The sequence below is a fragment of the Nilaparvata lugens genome, chromosome 7, assembly GCF_014356525.2.
Source record: "Nilaparvata lugens isolate BPH chromosome 7, ASM1435652v1, whole genome shotgun sequence".
In the NCBI taxonomy this organism is placed as follows: domain Eukaryota; kingdom Metazoa; phylum Arthropoda; class Insecta; order Hemiptera; family Delphacidae; genus Nilaparvata; species Nilaparvata lugens.
The window spans coordinates 10,232,290-10,248,606 of record NC_052510.1 but is presented as its reverse complement, the minus strand read 5'-3'; the positions used below and the strand labels follow the sequence as shown (position 1 = coordinate 10,248,606).

The window sequence follows — 16,317 nt, the reverse complement described above, 5'->3', positions numbered from 1 at the left end:
AGTAACTAGTGCCACATGCTTGTGGAAGTATACTTGAAACATACATATTACTTGAAGAAATCTTATTAGAAGCTGTTCAAATTAAGGAAAATCTAGTAGAAGGTTAGACACAAGGAAACTTCAGTTTCGCAAAAGATTTTTGTTCCTTTGTTGAGGATTTTTAGAGATTGGATTTGTGTGGAAATTAATAAATCTTTTATTCACATTATTAGTTGTAGAGATTTCAATTAAACAATTCAACTATACTTGTCTGAAATTGATTCTCTGGAATCAGAAATAGTATCAAACTTGATAGAGAATACAAAAATATAAATGAAAATAAATTGTCTCAAGAAAATACTTTCGAGTGTGAAGCTGTAGACATTAAATATGTGATTGAGGGGACTGTCGTATTTCAACAGTAGAATCAGTGTGAATCATCAAGATTATCACTGAATCTAAGAAGATTTGTTGAATTTTATGAATGAAAGGAAAATTAAACTGTGATAGTGAACCTTGAATTGGGGGAATTCCAATGAAAATGCTGTTGATCGGGAGTGTCCTTGGCCTGAGAATACTGTATTGCTGAAGGATTCGTTCAGAAATAAATTCTTTTGCTAGATATTTTGATAAGAGGGGGGCTGAAAAAATGAAGGGGTCGAAAAAAGTAGCTTGACAGCAATATTGTCCATGAATAATATAGCAGAAAGTTTGAACGCTCAGATTAATCAGTATTATATTACTTGACAAAGAAGTAATCATTATATTGATTGGGTGCGTCTCAAGACGGGTTTAAAAAAACAGTAAGTCTGTATCTTCGAAAAAATTGTATAAATTTTCAATCGAGAGGAAAACGATAGGTAGACTTGTGTGGTTACACAACAACAACAAGCAGGTCCACATGCCAAGTTTGGTTGAGAATCATTTCACAGAATATACAAAATGTTAACTAAAGAAGAAAGAAAAAGCCCAAATTGTAACCTTCATCAAGTAACATCCATTTTCTGCTCTCTCTATGAACTATGAAATACAGCACTCAAGTACGATGTACTTTTCTCTGAGAAAAAAATGAGTTGAAAGATTGAGCATTCAAGAAAAAAATCACTGGAGCAACGATGACGCTCTCAGACATAGCAAAAGAAACTCTAATGAAAAATATGAGGAAGATTAAGCTAACCACAGGTTAACATTGGATTTGGGTGGATTCGGGAGGAGAAGATTGAATTTATCCCAAATTATCATCGAATTAAGGTTGAAGGAAATGGATATGTGAGCATGAAATATGTGAATTAGGATGAATTAGGATGAACTAGGATGAATTAGGATTTCACTGCTCAAGGTTACTTACTTACCCAAAGCCCATAACGTAAATGGGTTACTAAGGCTACCTCAATCCTTCTAGATGCATCAAAAAATATTTTCACGGCAACACTAAAATCTATTTTTAATACATCCAATTATCAAACGATTTAAAAATCAGCCAGTCACACAACAGTCGGAAGACAGGATGGAAGATGACTCAGGATGACAGGGCAGTTGGTTTAATGAGATGCGAATCTAGGTTAAAACCAGATGTCCAGCGACTACTTCCAATACAGTTGTGCATGAGACCAGATTCAAATTGACTCCTGATTCACTCTATACTATCAGTGTTCCTTTTACATTGCATTATCACTTCTTATTCAACTATTGCTGGCAGTTTGACGTGAATTTCACCATAGCCAGTTGTTGTGAAGACAGCCCACGCGACCAACAAAATTATCGAATGGAACACATAACAGTTGTTCAGAAAACCTATATTATATACGTTGGCGTACTAGCTTAGCTCTTATCCTGGTTCCTCTATTGAGTGCAAACAACACACCAATGTCTCTCTGGAGAGACTCACTTCAAACTGTCAGCATAGATTGAATGAAAACCATTGATGTCATCCATACGAGGAATTCTGTCAGTTGGAAGTAAACCTATCTACAGAGAACTTCACTTTGAATTGTCATCATTGTTTTAATGGAAAACATCAATATTATTCATGAGATATGATGAAAGTTTTAGCTGAATCTTAGTATCGATGCCTTTGAACTTGACCTGTCCTTTATTTGAGCTTGGAATTTACTTAACGGTTTGAACTTGATGTTTGGTGCAACACCTATTGGCGGAAAGAAACGTTTGAGAGCAGCTTTGCCAATATATTCACACCCACGTATGTGTGTATTACTCTCAGGTAATCGGCACCAGTGGGTTGTGTTTCAAATGGAACAGGTTGGGATGTGAGAAGGATATGTAGGCTAGTAAGTCTGACCCAGTTCGAGTTGTTGAATCCAAAAATATATGTGATGTATGAGGTCAGCTTCATTAGAGGTAGAATGAAATCGGCTTGATTGTCAAACCCACTATTTTATTTAAATAATTTGAGATATTTTGTAGTATACATTTAAAAAAGGTCAGTTTTGGACCTGTTGTGCCTTTTCATATAAGTATGATTATTGTACATTATTGAATAAATTAATAAAAATTAGTTTTGATTGTTACACCATTAACAATGTAGGTCTTATAGCCCATGATATTCCTTACGAGAATAGAAGCGCACTGTGCCGTATCACAGTTAATTCTATCGAAATGGCCTACACTCTCTTTTTCGCTATTTCTATCACACAGTTAGCTCTAAGGCTTTCTGACGACTGTGAAATCTGGCTGCACTGTACTCCATTAGAGCAATGCTGCAATCTAAGGCTAGTTACACACACATCGATTTTTTGCCGTTCTTATAATCTCTATTAGATTAAACATAATTATGTTTGTCAGTTCCGTTTAATCTGATTCATAAGAACGGAAAAAAAATTATATGTGTGTTAGCCTAAGGTGCAGTAAACTGAAAGCTTTGAGCAGCAGAATATGTGTGAAGCGCTACGATTGTTCTCTAGCTGTTGACCAATCAAGATTGAGCTCGAGTGTCATTGGCCGAGACTTGACACGCCCATGTATTCAAAATATGGTCATAAGAACCGTTGAACAAAAACAAAGGCAGAGAACTTAGTAGCTTACAAAACCAAATGGATAATTATAATAATAAACCAATATTATAATTATGGGATATGGATAATTCTCTTGGTTTTATTTGTAACTAAGTTGCTCTTCATTTGTTGTTGTCAAGTTGTTGTTGTTAAGAATTCTCATGATCATATTTGTAATACTTGGGCGTATCCAGGCTCGGCTGATGACAGTCGAGCTCATTATGAGAAATGAATTCCAATCACTAACGTCACCATTCAATATTTAGAAGAATAAATCATTGTTAAAAGCACGTAAAAACATAGATTATTCAAATATTTCTTAGAATTTGAAACAATAAAACTCAAGGTGAGAAATGTAGCCTATTCAATTAGATAAATAGCTCATCAGCTAAAACAATCCTTGAAAGCAACAGCTATTCTAATAAAAATCTCATCATTTACAATAAAAATTGAAAAATACGTCCAATAAACATTTAAACATACAGTACCTTGAAAAAATGATAACAGAACATAATTATCTTTGAGAATCAAAACACTACTCACTACTGTATTGTAAGTTGGCTTCATCGATATAATTTCTACCTAGAAATGCAGTACCCAATATTCTTCCTCTTGTTTCAGGTGTTTTCATAGGCCTACAAGTAATAAAGTTAGATAAATTTGAATAAATCGAGTGTAAGTTTCAAATAAAATCTCCATCATGGTGTAGGCCCATTCAACATGATAGTTGGATACAAAATAAAATATCAACTGGCTGGGCTGTCAATGTAATATTGAAATGCAAATAATGTTGAATTAAAATATAGTGAGCCTATAATATGAAATAATGGTCATTGATTATTTTTCAATAAATATACAGTAATGACTGACCGGTAACTGACAGTAGGCCTAATATTATACAAAGGTATAATAATGGCACTATCATGTACTCTAACAAACAATGTAAACATAATCTCTCTCCATTCTAACTTCATAACTGTGAAATTTTTCAACTGTAGCCTAAATGACTCTGGTTCAAGTTCAAGTACGATTTTAGCATCCTAATTCATTCATCTCAGCGTCCATTTACGATCTAATCTGTATGTAAGCTAGCGGTGTGTATTGTTATCAGCAGACGACCACGACAGTGATCGATTTCAGGCGTATGAGCGAATTGTACAAGTGTGTGTGTATGTGTGTGTGAGAGAGAGAGAGACTCGGCGGCAGCCAACCAACGTACAATGAGAAGAATTTCAGGAGGTAGTTAGTCACACCTGTTGAACGTTTTACAGTTAGAACGAGCAGTGCGACGCCAGCGTCGCTTACTAAACTCAGGTAGACACGGAGAGACGTTCGTTTCATCGCGGATTCAGAGAACATAGATCGTAGAGTAAAAGGCCTTCTTTGCAATATTATGTCAAATGCCATACAGTGGAGCCCTAATGTAAAAGAGTCTCGAAATACTAAGAGAAAATATCCAATGATATGGATTGATGATTATGTGGAAGAATGTTTCTTCTGCATACATCGTTATGCATGTTTCTGCATGCATTGTTATGCGTACATGTTTCTTCTGATTGTCAGACCTTTATTAAGGTATTATTTAATACAGTAGAGCCTCGATAATTCGTAACCCTCTACAATTCTTGTTGGAGGCTCGGTCCCGTCAAAAAGCTTTCATAACTCGTAGCACAGAATACAGCAATATGTTGTATTCTGTGCTCGTAGTAAAGCAGTGTATTTCGGTCACCTCGATAATTCGTAGTAAAATCGAGCGTTGGCTTATCATCAATCTCTGTAAATCAGTTTGTAAATGTTAGCTGTGAGAAGTGTTGTGCACTACAGTGAGGTCCACGTTATGATGGCCGTGGAGAAAGATAGGAAAACAGCGTTGCCGATTCTCTACTTTGCCACTGCCTTCTATAGAGGATAGCTGTATAACTGATTTAACATTTAATGAGCTAACTGTTCATTCTTGTTTGAAATAATCATTCATATTTTATTAGTCAAGAGAATAAAATTTTCAATGAATGAATAATGAATATTTCATGAAAGAGATCAAACCTTATTGTCAATCAATTATATTTCCACATTGTACAATTACGATCTGGCAACATTGCGGAGCTAGGAAAGGATAGCGCTATCTGCATTGTCGAATGATAGACAAGGATAGCAACACCAATGTTGATCAAATACCGTCATTATAACGTGGACCTCACTATAGATAGAATGCCTTCTTTGCAATGATGTGCTCACTGTAGTGCACAGCACTTCTAAACATATTATGTCAAATGCCATACAGTGGAGTCCTAATGTAAAGAAGGTCTCGGAATACTAAGAGAAAACGTCTAATGGTAGGATTGGGATTACTTATGGTTTGATTCTTAATGATAGGATTGAGCCTTATGTAAAAGTATGTTTATAAACGTTATTATTGTATTAATACCGTAGAACACAGTACACAGAACACACATATCATTTACTCACAAAAACGATCACATATCGATAAAAAATTGGGATAGGAAAAACAGAAACAGCCCAAAATTCTGTGTATTGCATAAAAATTGGTGGCCAAAAATGTCTACTAGTTCAAAATTCCCAAGAAAGTAGTGGACTAGAATATTTCTGTTTTTAATATCAGAGGGGAATCATCTAAATTCGGCTTCAAAGATTATAACAAATCCTCAAAAACCTATAATTTGATTTTGAAAGTCTCAAACAGGATAGGAAGATCTAAGTTTCTTTTTGTGGGTCGGGAGAAGAAAATAATCACAAAATTACACATCTCATCCATGGGATATGCCAATCATCAACTCACAAAATCTACCATCTTTCATTTAAAACTCTAGTCAATACATCCACAACCACATTTCATCCATAGAAGATGTCAATCAACACGAATAAAAAAAACAACAGAAAATCCACAACTATCTCAAAATAGCCAACAATCTTTCTCGAAAAATAGCAGAGTTGCCCAGAGAGTTTTACTTGATTCCTTAGGAATCTTATCTCCATCCAATCGGCTTCAGAATGAGAGTGTCCAAAGTGGCTTTATAGTATTGTGTGGTGAGCCACCAGATTGGCAACGAAATCTACCTGGGCTCTGAAAAAAGAGCCGCGAAATTGGGAACGTGGCCTAACTCCCACACTGACAGAAACACAACTACCTGTGCGCTATTCTCTATTTCTATTTCTATTCTTCGCAGCTGTTAATCCGGATTCAGAGTCTACGAAGTGTAGCCTAGATGAAATAGTGTTTCACAGATCACAGGTCACATTTTTATCCAATATTGTTATCAAATTTATCTAATCATTCAATTGATTATTATTTTCTACTTCCTGAGAAAAAGATATTACTGATAAATTAAGAGATAATTTGAATGGAGGGCGAAGAGAGATTAGATTCAATAGAGAATATTAATGATAAATGAAGAGAAACAAATATTTGCAACCTATTGTGTATAGGGAAAAAGTGATTTGGAGATAAATAGGCAAATGAGTGAAAAAATCTAGAAATTTAGAAAAATAAGAACTGCGAAAGGTGTCTAAATATGACAATAATGTGAGAAAAGAGAATGGAGGTGGGTGATAATATTACATGGGCGATTATAAATGACAGACTACTCTGGGATATTTAGGGCCGGTTTCCGAGCTCGGGATTTAGCCAAGTCCTAGACTTTAAACAGCTGGAGTCAGAAAATTGGTTTTCCAAAACGGGGCGTAGTCGCAGTCATTGTCATAGTCACGTTTGAATTAAATTTCGAAAAAAGACTAGAAAATTGAACACAAAATAAAATAAAGAGAAAATAGTGTAAAGTTTCAGCTATTTTGAATTATTTAGGAATGTCTAATTTCGTCAAGGAAAAACGTTTCCAATTATAGAAATGAGGAAATAAAAACTACGACTACAGCCTATTTTCTGACTCCAGCTGTTTAAAGTCTAGGACTTGGCTAAATCCCGAGCTCGGAAACCTGCCCATAGAGTACAAAACAGGTCAGGAATGTCAAAGTAACAGAGACCTGCATTTATACTTTTCCATGATCTGAATTATAAAATTATTTTTTGTGCAATAATCTCCTTCTTTGAAGTTGAAAGGGATCTAATTGCTTGCAGTCAACTTGAATCGGCAGTCTCCTAAGGGTAGGTCCCATCACAGAGAAAAGAGAATGCAAAGTAAGATAAACTAGTCGATTCCTTTCTTTTCTGTAGTTACATTTAGCCTGATGTGAATTTCATTGATTTACTGATACTAATTTATTTTACAACCTATGAACTCAAGTGTAAATAAGAAATGCCAAGGCAAGGCAGAACATCCAAAAGTATCTCTCTGCCGATAAAAGCCTTATGAATAAAAAATAATTTACAAAAGAGTAACATTTTCTTTTAGAAAGAGTCAATAAAATTTGGTCACATATTCTTGCAAAAACCAGATCGACTTCAGAATCTTCACGAGTGAAGAATTTGACGTGTTACTTCACAATCGAATTTTGACATAATACGAGCAGCCTCAACTCAGATCTGACAGGCGGCGTCTCAACTTCCGCATCTGGTTTTGTGTAGTCGCATCCTTACCTGCAAACCTTCCCCCCCTTTTCCCCTCCCACCGGTTGCAGTTGTTCTCCCCACCCCTCTTCTAATGTAGCAGCTCTAGTAGGTCTCCTGGAGAAGGGATTGCTCTTCTCTTCTCTCTCAAGTCAGAGAGCTTCTCCAGGAGTCTTCCAGGAAGGGTCAGCTCTAGACCCGTCCTCCAGTTATCCTGCAGACACTCTCCAGTTCGGTTCGGTTCAGTGAGGCTGCAAGTGCTAACAGGATTCCTTCCTCATCCTTATCCTTCAGGATACGTTGAGTTCGCTTGTGCCTTCAGTAGTGCTTCAATCTAATGGTATTCTACGGCAGAACTTGATTTTTTTCCCGTAAATTCGAGAATTTTTCTTGATGTGTAGTGACGGACCTGAGTCTTGACAATTTTGTTGCTTTATAAACTGAGACGGTGTCCATCGGTGAACTATTTTAATAAAATTTTCTAGGAAAGAATTTGAACAAGGTGAGTGTTGTTCTGATAGTATTTATGGTGAGATTTTCACATTGGCAGTTATCTCCTCCCAACGGCTAATAACATAGGATATTTGTTAAATTCATAACAATTTGGCATCTGAAATTAGATTGAAGAATTTTTAGCCTCTGTATTCTTCTTGTTTTTAATATTGTGTTTATTCATCAACGAAATAATAAATTATATATTGGATTGAATTATAAATAATAATTTATTGGATACAGTAGCCTACTCATTCATATTCTACAACGGGTAACAATATTTAACTCAATAACAACTTTTAGTTCATGTACTATGATATATAAGTTTTATACAAACAAATTGGGAGGCTTTATTGTTGAATTGGAATGTGAAATGTTAACTAGAGAAAACTCTTTGATGGCATTAATTTTCCAATAGAATGTAAAAATGTATATTCCAGGATAATTAAGTTGTGGACTTCAGGTTTTTTTCATGTCATGTACAATATAATAATTTCGGGTCGATTCAAGTTATCTTTTCATTCGAATTAAAAATACGTCAAGCTTTAAACTCAATTGTCTTCAGGCAAATCTTATGATATATAATATTATATTTGAGATAATAATAATAATAATAATATCGAGTGACCTGGCTGGCTCAGGTCTGGTGTCAGAGTTTTCAGGTCGCAACTGATCAATTTCAGGGCCTCTGACATGACCTAACGACTGCTTTTTAGGCAGCCGGGACCGACGGCTTAACGTGTCCATCCGAAACACGGGAGTGGCCCGAGATAAATATCTTCATATTTGAGATGACAATTACTCAATACTAAATCAAATAAGGCAAAATTAGGCTACAGATCTTTCCAAGGTATTTTTCAATTCTGGATACATCGAAAAATCATTATAACTGTATTTCCTGATTCTCAATACTTAATAACTGAAGACTATGTCCAAGAACATATTTTTCTAAGAATTTTAACTGATTGTTGCATGCGTATGTTACCATCACCTGTTTCCGTTTTAAAATTGCAACATCCTTCCTTTCATTACTCACTTCCTTTCATAATTTTTCTGATATCTTTCTACACCTCGTTCATAAATCATAATGCAATGACTGAGTTCAACTTATCAATCTATAGGAACTGAGGAAACACAAATTGAACTTTGTAAAAGTTTAAGGGAATAAAAGATAGATAGAAGTCTTGAAAATAATTCTAAAGTCTTCCATTTGTCTCTTATTTCTTTTCAATTTCACAAAGTTCTTGTAGAAATTTGTGCTTTCTCAGTTGCTATATATTGATAAGTTGAATTCAGAATCCATATTATGGATGAGATGTAGAAAGCTATCGTAGGGATATTTTCCATTTCTTTAAGAGTATTTCCAAGAATTGAAAATACTTTTCAATTCTTCAAAAACACTTGAATGAAAGACTTTGGGAATGAAAATACAAGTACCTTCTAGTAGCAATTCAAAATTAAATGAATCTCACTAATTTTTCAGATGATATCGCATATACTCCTTGATCAAACCTAGACAAGTAGTAAACATTCCTGAACATCATTATAGAAGTAATAATTTGTTTTAACATTGAGGACTCGGTCAGTTCCAAACTGTAAACCACATAGGAATTGAGGTTCCTTGGCTTTTTTTATTGTGACTTCCCACAACCTATTCATTCCTTGCTTCTTATCTGTATTTCCACATCTGGAAGTAAACGTTCGGGCCTCATTTCTGGAGGTTTCTCTCCAAATGAATTGCTATGGCTCCAAATGACTTCTTGACCTTTTTTCTCTCTATCCTCCTCATTACTGGCCCAAGCTACTCTTGTCTATCTCCCATTTTGTTTGAACACTAATTTCATGGAATTACCTTTCAATTATAATGTCTGGGAACTTCCTTTTTGGGGACTGTTTTTCTAAAGAGAATTTCAATTTATTATATTCTAATATTTTTCAAAACTTCTTTAACTAATAAGTCAATTTTTCTGCCGTTTCCATTATGATGAAATTAAATTTGCTAGATCTGTGCATCTGTAACAAGACAATCTCATGAAAAAGTGATAAATCGTAGTGTATAATTTTGTGATAGTTGGAATTTGAATTGTTCTAATAATTGAATTGTACATTATCAACAAGGTAACATTATCACTACAGCTTTACGTACTACCTATTGTTTATGAAATTTCGAAACATCTAATAAAACATCATGAGGTGATAAATAGCCCATTGTTCTGTTATTTCCAGTTACTATCAGCCTAATATGGATTTCAATTTAAATTTTTCTTTCACAGATTATTTGAGTAGAGCTAATTTATTGTTCTCAAACAAATAACAAGCTCGATGCTTACAATACATTGCTTATATCAACGTATACACTAACAATAAGTTACTTTAAAGATATATTCAAGTAGTGGAATTGGCTATAATCATAATAAACAAATTTATACATGTTTCAATAAGCGGAAAATTATTTATAAATATTAATCATGGTTTTATTTCATTACAGGTAATAACTGACAAACGGTTTCACTTCTGCAATTATTGTAAGTAATCTGGGTATTGTAGTATTGGGTGATGGAACTAAATAACCAATTTAATGAGATGAATTGATGAATTTGAAATTCTTGGAGAATTGGTGCATTTCCAAATGCGAACTCTATTCTCAATGTATCTCTAATGAATTTCATACTAAAATGTGAAATCTGTCATATGTATGAGTAGGGATATCGTACTTTCCATTGATAAGATGTGGTTAAAATATCAATGAAAATGAAAAATTGAATCAATAAAATAAATATTTTATTATAGGATAGTTAGAATCATAGAAGAAGAATTACTATAAATTATGTTTTCCTTATATTTATTTTTATTTTCTTATCTCGTATTTTCTTACTTTATTGTTAGTTTTTTCTTAATTTCCTTCTTTGTGAATTTCTTCAAATTGAGATGTTAATAGGAATCCACCCATTTCATCTATTTTAGAAATAATTTTGTTCTAGTAACACTCGGCCCCTGCTCTCAGGTTTTTAAACTTTTCAGGGACTTTCAGTATTTAATAATAATAATACTATTCTACTTTTAACTTATTTTGTTTATATTGTCAATTGTATTTATATAATCATGGACATATATGTATGCATTGTATAACTATTGAACTTTGTGGTTGGAATATGATTAAAAATAGAGAAGTTAGATAATAAATTGAAGGCTCTCACTTATTCTATCATAAGATTAAAATCGCTCATAAGATATCATTGGAGAATTGTACTTATCATAAAGAAAATCCACCCTAAATTCCCTTGAAACTCGACAAATTAGGAATCAAATGTAATATATTTAGAATATTAATCTAGAGTTTGACGCCTGCAAGCCACAGACAAGGCTGAGTTGAATTGATTAGGCTGTACTGAGATTTACAACAGTCAGCTTCCCCAACAGATAACCCATTCAAACTATGCCGACAATTTGAAGTGAATCTGCATGTAGATGCGTTGTTAGCCCTAGGGAAATGCCGGTAGTTGATAGAAGATTGCGGAAATTCTTTTTGTAGACCCCGACAGCTAATTCAGATGCTGCTATGTCCGGTGCTAATTTACATTCAACAACGTCAACAACTACAGACTACATCCATTTCCACATGGTTGCCAAGGCAACAACAGTCGTCTCTTCTGCCTCTCGGATAAAGTGACTAGTTTACATAATATACTGTAGATGCTATCAAGAGATCTTGTACCGTAACTCAACGGTTTATGAATTAATCGCGCCACTCTGCTGCTGCCTCTACTATCATCCGGTTGCAATCTGATGTGTGCATCCTTAGCAAGGATAGTATATAGCTATTTACTATTCTATATACTATTCTTGCATCCTTAGTACTCGGGAAGCGCATGCGCAGGAACTAAACTAAGATTCACTTCAATCTGGCAGCATCCCATATGAGTAACATTAATACTTCTAATCCAACTAATTTTGTCAGTTAGATGATTATCACTGATAGAACTGGCAGCATCCCTTTACAAGTAACATTAATGCTTCCAATTCAATCAATGCTGGCTGTATAAGATGAATCTCTCACTAAAACACTTTGTTCATTAATCAAATGTGCGCTGAACAACGGATGCGATTTGGCCCATCCGAAAACGGAAGGTGTAACAGGGTCCCTAATAAACAAACTGAGGTGATTACATTTTGTGTCTCCGTAATAATAATAATAATTGAATATTATTATTCCAATGAATATTGGAATAATAATTGAAACAATGAATATTCAAATGAATATTAGGCCTATTCCAAAAGAATGTATGTTAATAATTAAAGGTTATGTGTAGATATTAAAATTTAGAAAACAGTTCCCTGATAATTCTTGGTTTTCTGTGAAGTGGAATAGTTGAAACGTGTGAAATACAAGGAGAATTAGACCAAACAGGTTGAAAAGTTGAGGAAATAGAAGAACTAAATGAATTAATAAAAACAATGTAAAAACTTTTAGTCCCTTTATTAAAAGCTTTAAAATATTTTAACGACGTTTCGAACATAGGTCATTTTCAAGCTATAATTAACTTTAACATAGATTGGAAAGTTTCATGGCTATTTTAACTTGAAAACGACCTATGGTCGAAGCTAGGCATTAAAATATTTCAAAGTTTTTAATAAAAGGTACTAAAAATTTTTACATTGTTTTTATTAATTTGAAAAAAGTTGCCCATATAATTAAAGTATATTTAGAACTAAATGATATGTTTAAAGTTGTAGAGTATTTTAAAAGGGTACTTGAATTATTTAATCATTATAGAAATTACTATAGTACCCTCTTCATACGTTTTGACACTTTAAAATGGCATGAGTGCTCGAAACTATAGTCTATTGATATAAAAAGTATAAAATGGGTACTAGTGATTCCTATAATAATTGAATGTTCGTAGTAGTAATAGGGAGAGGTGGAAAATGCTGTATGTGAAATAAAATGTGGAATGTCAGTGGAAATTAAATGTGGAATCCATTTCTTAAGAGAGGTCTAAAAAAGCTCTATCAATTGAGTCATTCGACTCAATTTAAAAATGTTCAGTTCGATTCCAGATAATTCATTTCTTACATTTTAATACAAAAATGCTTGAATACAGGAATATTAGTGCAGATAGCAAGTTTACCATGAGGCAGAGAAAATCAAAGAAATACCTGAAGGAATAAAAAGTAGACTAGAAAGAATAGGAGGGGTTGGGTGACATTAAGGAAGATATCGAGAATAACAAAAATATTAGTAATATTTGAGCAGTTGAAAGCAACAAAATAGTTTGGAATATTTTCGCAATGCATGGATACAAGATTTCTATTTTGATTCTGTGCAACCGGCACTTAACCTATTTCGGACTATGTGTTACGTTATCTAAATTTGGGAGAGGAATAGCACAAGGTTACCTTATTTTTTCTCTCGTTATCAATTCGATAATGTAGTACTTATTGTATGAATGAATAAAGAATTAAGAGAGAAACTGATTTGACAAGATACAAGAAAAATGGAGAAGAAATATTGACTATGATCATTGAAATTATGATTATAAGCATCAGGAGCTCCTGGCAATGCACCAAATCGTTAGTCAAGATCAAATAATGAGAAAGAAGATAACGAATAAGTAGAGGACGAGAAGAAAAGGAATTGAAGGATTAGATGGTGTGGGCGAACCTCACAGCAAAGCAGTCACAACAGACCGACGAGAATAAAAAAAACGTTAATGGTCAGAGTGCTAAAAATCTAGGCCGATAACTGTAAATACGTCGCGATTAATTAATTAATCGACTTCTGACGAAGGAGTGACCGCTGCCATTCTTCAGGTGTGACAAGGACAGTGCATCATTTTAATTGAACAGGACAGAGAGGAAAACAACAAAAAAAACAATAGGATGGCAAAGTCAGTAGAATAGTGGGTGGCCTCAATTGGTGAACTAATCCGCAATCAAGTTCATTTTTTCCCATATCGAGCCGTGTGAAGTAACACAGAATGCACTCTATAATTTGACATGATTTTGCCATAGTGCTCTGCTCTGCTCCTCAAGGAAATGGGAAGGATGAGCTTTATCGGTTAGGTCATCATCGCTCATGATTCCAACCTACAAAGTCCGTTATGTAAATAAAGTTCAAAGTATTTTCAGATTATTTATGATGGCGACCACAAGATAACCGAGATTCCAAGGGAGAAATAGAGTGTGAGAACTATTGAGAATCTGCAGTCTCCACATAAGCCAAAGTTCTGAAAATTACTCTTCAATGTTTTTTCCCATTAAAAACTGCTTGTGAATGATCACTTTAAAATACTTAGTTTAGGACATATCAGTCTGATTTATAATGCTAGATACTTACCTATGTCGTAAGTCTGATATTAAGTTCTTCTGTTACATAGAAGTCTGATTTATAATGTTAGATACTTAGCTATGTCGTAAGTTAAGTTTTTGAAAGTGATTCTGAAAACTGTTCGGGGAAGTATGCTTCAATACTCATATTTTTATTGATAGAGTTATTAGATTGACCTCTACCATGGAGGAGCTATACTAAAATGGTTATTCTATACTTCTAGTCATAGAATAATAATCTACGATCTATTATTGAATTTATGGTTCATAATATGACACATATCAGAACTCTCCAAACTATAGATTCGGTGATACAAGGCTCTAAGAGAATAGAAGAGCTCCAGAAATGAAGATAGGAAAAATAACAATGAAAAATTATGCAATAGATACTGTTCATTTTTATGGTTGCACACCTTCAACAGATGTCATTTGAATTTTGAGTAAAATAAGCCCTTAATTATTAGTAAATAAATTTTTATATTGTCTAAACAGCTGATATTCTCTCTCAGCGGTCAGGGGTTTGCCTTGCTGGGTAGTGCCATGTAATATTGATTCATTTGTAAAATAGCATAATATTATAATCTAGGATATTTCTTTTGTAAGTTTTTATTTTGTATTTTGTTTTTATGGGCAATAAAGGTGTTGAAAAAAAAATTACACAATTTTAAATATGTCAAGTTGAAAGGTCTGACAAACTCTGAAGGCGAAAAGTCTGGACTGGAGTCGTACGATTTGAGTCGCGGTAGTGTGAGTAGAACCTAACGCCTATTACAGTCAACATTTGGCCCAGCCCGGTAAGCTTGGCTGCGTATGTCTTGCCATCCACACCGAATTGAGCTCCAAAGTCGAAAATTGTGTTCCAAACATTCCCCTCAAATTTCATTGTCAAATAATAATAAATTGTTGCAAAATTAAAAATTTCAGTGTTAATCAAGTTAAAAAATTACAGTGTTAATCAAGTAGGAAATTCCAACCACTGGAAGAAGGGGAAAAACTTTCATTTTACTGAAACTGATACTAAGACATTTTTTCTACCTACTGGATCAGAAACTCCTTTTAAGAGCAGACAAGAAACTCCTCATCTTTGATCGATCTTTCACCACATCTTTCCTACAAAAATTATTCGTTTCACAAAAATCAACTTAGAAAAATTCATCTCCCTTGAGAAATGAGTAATTCACCAAACTCCAACGTCCTTGAGTAGCAAGCTATCAATCTGAGAAACCCACAATCATAGAGAAACATACCAAGATTCCCAGCAGCCAAAACAAGTTTTGATCCAATTCCAGCTTTGCCAATTACCAACATCAAGAGAAGATCTCAACTGATGAACCTGTTGTCTCTATCCAGCTATTACTGACACTCAACTCATGAGCAAAGGAAGCTAAGATGACTTGTAAAAGACTTGTTCGCTCCTCGAAAAGTGAGTTTCGGCCATTATTTCCACTGCAATTTCCCAATAAAGAGCAACAACACCGGTACCATGGAATTATATTTATCATCTAGGAGAGTTAGATGTGACGAGGGGGGTGTTTAGATATTTAGGGGAGTTCGTCGACCCCCATTGCTTTGTTGTGTTGTGAGGGCTTCAAAAACTTGAAACATCGTGCTAATTTGTGAAATGGCCGCTCGTTTTCTTATCCCGTATTTTTCTTAGCACCCACAGCTCCTCTCCATCATCTCGTTCTTCATTGTTGCAGCGAGATTTCGATAAGAGACCATCTAGTTTTTTGTTGTGGAGGGGGTGGAAGGAGAGAGAGAGATTGCGGTGATTACGTTCATTATTTCATCAGTGCACTGACCACGTGACCATTGTGGACAGCTGCTGGCTATTTTATGCTCTAACGGCTTCTTCGTGTCGAGAATCTTTCATCACTTCTATCTGCTTCCTCAATTTGCTATCGTGATGTACGCCAATAATAAATTTGGTCTCGAAAATTCGTTCGTTTAATGGTAGCACGGGTAGAGGAATTCCAGTGTAGCGAG

General features: G+C 34.4%; 1 protein-coding gene across 2 annotated transcripts in view; it reads left to right on the top strand.

The window, feature by feature from the left end:
• The window catches only part of LOC111055743, a 222,436-nt gene that overhangs the window by 121,429 nt on the left and 84,690 nt on the right, over positions 1 to 16,317 (top strand). The window contains exon 1 of one of the 2 annotated variants that reach the window (XM_022343017.2): positions 7,673 to 8,014. The exons of the other annotated variant lie outside the window; for it this stretch is intronic. The gene's annotated coding sequence lies outside the window, so the exon portion shown is untranslated. Of the gene's footprint in view, positions 1 to 7,672; positions 8,015 to 16,317 lie in introns of those variants that run through there. 2 annotated transcript variants of the gene reach the window in all.